Below are 6,000 nucleotides of genomic sequence, written 5' to 3'. Positions count from 1 at the left end.
GGGTTTGTTGTTTGTTGTTTTTGCTTGTTTTGGTTCTGGCTACTTAACCCTTAAGCTACTTAAGAGAGTCTTGGAGCTCCCACCGACGCGGGATCATTACGTGAGACTCCACGTCAGTCATCCTGTTGTGCTTGGTTAGTGTGTGTGTATGCCCGCGATTGTATGTGTCCTGACGGCTGCTTCTATTGTGTCCCCAGGAGAGGGGTGGAGTGCCAGACAGCAGCCAGCAAGGGGAGGGCTGAGACACGGGAGCGGAGAGCACAAACACTGGGAGAAGACACGACACGGGAGTCTGGGGAAAGCACGGGAATTTGGTGTTATTTCCACACACTGTAAATAAACGCACTGTTTATACACAGAGCACCGCGCCTGGGTCCTCCTTCCCCACACCCCCCACGGTTTGCCATGCCATACCGTGACAATATAGTATTTGTGCTTAATATAGTATTTCTGCTTTTTATAATATTTCTGCTAAATTATAGTATTTCTGCTTTTTATAGTATTTCTGCTAAATTATAGTATTTCTGCTTAATCATACTATTTCTATATATTACTGCCAGGTGCCCAGGCAGCCAATCCTCTGTGAGAACTGAGACACTTAGCCCTGAAATTTACATATCAGGGCCTGCACGGCTTCCCAGCCAGCCAATCATATCTGAGGTCTGCCGTTTCTTCTCTTGTCATGTCTCAGCGACGGTTGTACAAAGAGCAATGAAAATCACAGTCAAAGTACACCAAAGTCTGCTGATTCACCCAGTACAAGAATTATGCTTCTAGTCCACCTAGTTTTTGAGTTACATGACGTTTTGTAACTCCAAAAAACGGCGTTTTTCGCCTCTCACCGCGATCTAATTCTGACTGCTCATCACCCTGTTTTCCAGGCGCCCGGCTCTCTTTCCCAGTGGCGCAGTTGGTAGTGACATGGGTCTGCAAGCCAAAGGTCGTTGGTTCGATTCCACATTGGGCAACGTGTTTTTTTCCCTACAAATTAATACACTATCACAGACCAGTAATTCATATTCATCATTTATTATAATTCTGCAAACTTTTATCATTTTACCAGCTTTTCTAATATGGACCTCACATTCTTGTTAACACTCCATGGCACAAATACTGTTCCCTTTAGGCTCTGTGTATGTGTGTGTGTATCAATATTTCTCCCATTTTAAAGTATTACTCCACCATAATTGTATTTCTGTTAAATCAAAGTACTTTTACTACATCTTAGTACTTCTGCTCAATCATAGTATTTCTGCTAAATCATAGTATTTTTGCCAAATCATGGTTTTTGTGCCAAATCATAACATTTGTGTTATGTTATAGTATTACTACTAAGTGGAGGAATTTCTGTCATGTTACAGTATATGTGCTGATTACAGTATTTCTGCTAAATCATAGTATTTCTACTATATTATATTTTTCTTTCTAAATATAGCATTTCTGCTATATAATTGTATTTCTGCTATGTTATAATATTTGTGCTAAACCAGAGTATTTGTGCTGAAACATAGTATTTCTGCCAAATGATAGTATTTCTGTCAAATTATAGTATTTGTGCTAAAACATAGTATTCATTTAAAATTACAATATTCATAGTTCATCACAGTGTCTCTGGTAAATCACAGTATTTCTGCTATGTTGTACTATTTTTCTAAATCATAGTGTTTCTGTAATGTTTAAGTATTTTTGGCTAAATATATTCTTTCTGTTATCTTATACTATTTCTCCTAAATTCTTGTATATTTGAGAAGTTATCATGTTTCTGGTAAGTTACAATATTTCTGCCAAGTTCTGCTATGCTATTGTATTTCTGCCAAGTATTATGTTTCCTCTAAGATATTGCAGTTCTGCTAAGTTATTACTTTTTAGCAAAGTTCCTTTGCTTCTGCAAAGTTTTTACAATTTCTGCAACTTTTCAGCTTTTTCAGCTAGTTTTTGCAGACAGCTTCAGCTTTAAAGCATCCACACTGCATTTTCGCAGGAAATGCAAATTTTTCTAGTTAGTGTGAATGCTTGTAAAAGCATTCACAGTATTGTTCTTCTACATATTTATTATTATTTCATGTTCCGTACGTTTTTTGGCATCTATCTCCTTCAAAACCGTTCAACTTAGAAAAACCATTCAAACACCATTAGATTCCTCTTCTTTTGGACAAGTGTGCTTGTATTTTTCTTATTTTTAACATTTATATTTTTAATTTTATTCAACTTTTTTCAACAAAAATTTCCCATGTATTTCAATGGGGAGACCCTTCAAATCCACATTCAACTTACTCATTTTTAAACTCTTACTACTTCCACATACATTGACATAGAGCCACCATTCAAACTTTAAAACGAAGACAAGACATTCAACTATTCAACTTGTATTTATCTTTTCAATATCTATTATACTTTTTCTTCAGTTCCAGTTTAAGTTTCATGATGTTTTTTCACCCGTTTCAGAGTTTATAATGGGTGTGTATGGGACGGAATGTTGGCGCTAGAGTGAGACAGCTCAACTGCTAGAGTGAGAGGAGCGAAAAAATTAATCTTAAAATCTTTTTTAAAAACTGCTGCTGTGTCCGCAGCGTTTGCTCTACAGGTATGATTTTACCCTCAAAACGTAGCCATCGCTGTCCTCTTTCATCCAATGTGTTTATTATTGTAATAGGTGTTATGGTTCTTTCATAAATGTCACCAATGCACAGCCTCCTCCCTCCAACTCTTCCATAGACTCTAATGTTAAAATGGCTCAGAAGGTTCGTTTGAAAATCAGAAGAGCATGGTGTCTTTACACTGTCACCACGTCCATATAATAAACTCCACAGGCATGAAAACTGAGAATTCAGTAGACTGGACATTGCTGCCGCTCACGGTGAAAGAATTTTGTCAATACGACCTGTACTTTTCATTTGGGAACGATTTGTTTCGGCCTGACTTTTCTGTTCATTTTAAGCATCAAAAGTGAGGCGCATGTCTGTGTGCTTGTCACACCTGCCTGCCTAACGAGCTCTGCCTGCCACTATGCCAAGATTCATCTTAAACACTTCTCTTTCAACTGCTGCTGTGTCCACAGCGTTTGCTCTACAGGTATGATTTTACCCTCAAAACGTAGCCATCGCTGTCCTCTTTCATCCAATGTGTTTATTATAGTAATAGGTGTTATGGTTCTTTCATAAATGTCACCAATGCACAGCCTCCTCCCTCCAACTCTTCCATAGACTCTAATGTTAAAATGGCTAAGAAAGTTCGCTTGAAAATCAGAAGTACAGGCTGTCTTTACACTGTCACCACGTCCATATAATAAACTCCACAGGCATGAAAACTGAGAATTATGTAGACTAGACATTGCTGGTGCTTACGGTGAAAGAATTTTGTCGATACAACGTGTACTTTTCATTTGGGAAGAATTTGTTTGGGGCTGACTTTTCTGTTCATTTTAAGCAGCAAAAGTGAGGTGCATGTCTGTATGCCTGTGTATGGAGCCATTGGGTGAAGTCAATACAGCAACTAGGCTCACACCTGCCTGCCTAACGAGCTCTGTCTCACTCTGCCAAGATTCATCTTAAACACTTCTCTTTGAACGACTTCTGTGTCCACAGTGTTTGCTCTACAGCCATCATTTTACCCTCAAAATGTAGCCATCATTCTTCTCTTTCCAACACCGTGTCTTTGAAAGCTCAGAGATGTAAACTTTTTAAACTGTGTGGATCCAAGTGGAGGGATCACATTTTAGTCATTCAGTGATTCAAAGAATATGAACTTTTAATATTCATTCAGATGTTTTCTGACTCTAAATTTCCTTTTCTCATTTCTTAGGTCTTTGCTAATTTACATTTAAAACATTTTCAGCTAGTTTTCCAACTTCTTCTGTGTGAATGTCAGCTTTTAGCAGCTTCAGCACTTTTGTTTTCAGGCGAAAATTTCTGTATTTTTCATCTCATTCAACATTTTTAACTTAAAATTCAGCAATTAATTCATTTCAGTGCATACATTCAGATTCAAGCATTCACACTGCAGTTTCTTCAGAAAATGCACTTTCTAGTTAGTGTGAATGCTTGTAAAAGCATTCACAGTATTGTTCTTCTGTTTCTTTATTATTATTTCATGTTCCGTACGTTTTTTGGCATCTAACTCCTTCAAAACCGTTCAACTTAGAAAAACCATTCAAACACCATTAGATTCCTCTTCTTTTGGACAAGTGTGCTTGTATTTTTCTTATTTTTAACATTTATATTTTTAAAATTATTCAACTTTTTTCAACAAAAATTTCCCATGTATTTCAATGGGGAGACCCTTCAAATCCTCATTGAACTTACTCATTTTTAAACTCTTACTACTTCCACATACATTGACATAGAGCAACCATTCAAACTTTAAAACGAAGACAAGACATTCAACTATTCAACTTGTATTTATCTTTTCAATATCTATTATACTTTTTCTTCAGTTCCAGTTTAAGTTTCATGATGTTTTTTCACCCGTTTCAGAGTTTATAATGGGTGTGTATGGGACGGAATGTTGGCGCTAGAGTGAGACAGCTCAACTGCTAGAGTGAGAGGAGCAAAAAAATTAATCTTAAAATCTTTTTTAAAACTGCTGCTGTGTCCGCAGCGTTTGCTCTACAGGTATGATTTTACCCTCAAAACGTAGCCATCGCTGTCCTCTTTCATCCAATGTGTTTATTATTGTAATAGGTGTTATGGTTCTTTCATAAATGTCACCTATGCACAGCCTCCTCCCTCCAACTCTTCCATAGACTCTAATGTTAAAATGGCTCAGAAAGTTCGTTTGAAAACCAGAAGTACAGGCTGTCTTTACACTGTCACCACGTCCATATAATAAACTCCACAGGCATGAAAACTGAGAATTATGTAGACTAGGCATTGCTGGTGCTCACGGTGAAAGAATTTTGTCGATACGACGTGTACTTTTTATTTGGGAAGGATTTGTTTGGGGCTGACTTTTCTGTTCATTTTAAGCAGCAAAAGTGAGGTGCATGTCTGTGTGCCTGTGTATGGAGCCATTGGGTGCAGTCATTACAGCAGCCAGGCTCACACCTGCCTGCCTGACGAGCTCTGTCTCACTCTGCCAAGATTCATCTCAAACACTTCTCTTTGAACGACTTCTGTATCCACAGTGTTTGCTCTACAGCCATCATTTTACCCTCAAAATGTAGCCATCATTCTTCTCTTTCCAACACCGTGTCTTTGAAAGCTCAGCGATGTAAACTTTTTAAACTGTGTGGATCCAAGTGGAGGGATCACATTTTAGTCATTCAGTGATTCAAAGAATATGAACTTTTAATATTCATTCAGATGTTTTCTGACTCTAAATTTTATTTTCTCATTTCTTAGGTTTTTCTCATTTACATTTAAAACATTTTCAGCTATTTTCCAACTTCTGTGTAAATGTCAGCTTTTAGCAGTTCAGCACTTTGGTTTTCAGCTTAAAAATTCATTTTTATCCCATTCAAAATTTTTAACTCAAAATTCAGCAATAAATTCATTTCAGTGCATACATTCAAATTCAAGCATTCACACTGCAGTTTCTTCAGAAAATGCACTTTCTAGTTATAATTTTCCATTTTCTAATTAGATTTTATTTTAATTTATTTTGACTTTTTTCAGTTTACTGTGGTTTCAGTGAGTTTCCACAGTGGGTTTGCTCATTTCAGTTTAGATTTTAATGGTCCCAGTGTTAATGTTAGTCGTTTTTTTTAAAAAAAACCAAAATTAATATTACATGGAGGAAATATTTTAGGAAAATCAATACAAGAAAACCTTTCTGAAAGCAGTTGATTCCCAAAGATCCTCCTCTGGCAGGTTGTGATTATAAATTTTAGCAGGCAAACAAGAATATTTCCTGCATATTTTTAGTTTATATTAGTTTGTTTTCCAATTTTGTAAAATTATTTCAGTTTGTTTTCATTTTTCTAAACGTCTAGTTTTTATTTTTGAGTCACCCGTAAAGTTCTTGGTTTAGATTTCATTAGTGATAAAGGTTTTTCATACAGTA

General features: G+C 36.5%; 1 long non-coding RNA gene across 1 annotated transcript; it reads right to left on the bottom strand.

Moving 5' to 3' along the window:
- Positions 1–1,224: 1,224 nt before the first annotated feature.
- LOC146501117 (uncharacterized) lies at positions 1,225–3,802 on the bottom strand. Its single transcript, XR_014869777.1, has 2 exons — positions 2,046–3,802; positions 1,225–1,996 (listed from the first exon to the last, which is right to left on the bottom strand). It is a non-coding gene; the product is annotated as an uncharacterized LOC146501117 (long non-coding RNA).
- Between the last annotated feature and the right edge of the window lie 2,198 nt (positions 3,803–6,000).

This window comes from Neolamprologus multifasciatus, chromosome 16 (assembly GCF_963576455.1).
Source record: "Neolamprologus multifasciatus chromosome 16, fNeoMul1.2, whole genome shotgun sequence".
Lineage (NCBI taxonomy): Eukaryota > Metazoa > Chordata > Actinopteri > Cichliformes > Cichlidae > Neolamprologus > Neolamprologus multifasciatus.
The sequence above is the reverse complement of the archived record's forward strand: the minus strand, read 5'-3'. Positions and strand labels throughout refer to the sequence as shown.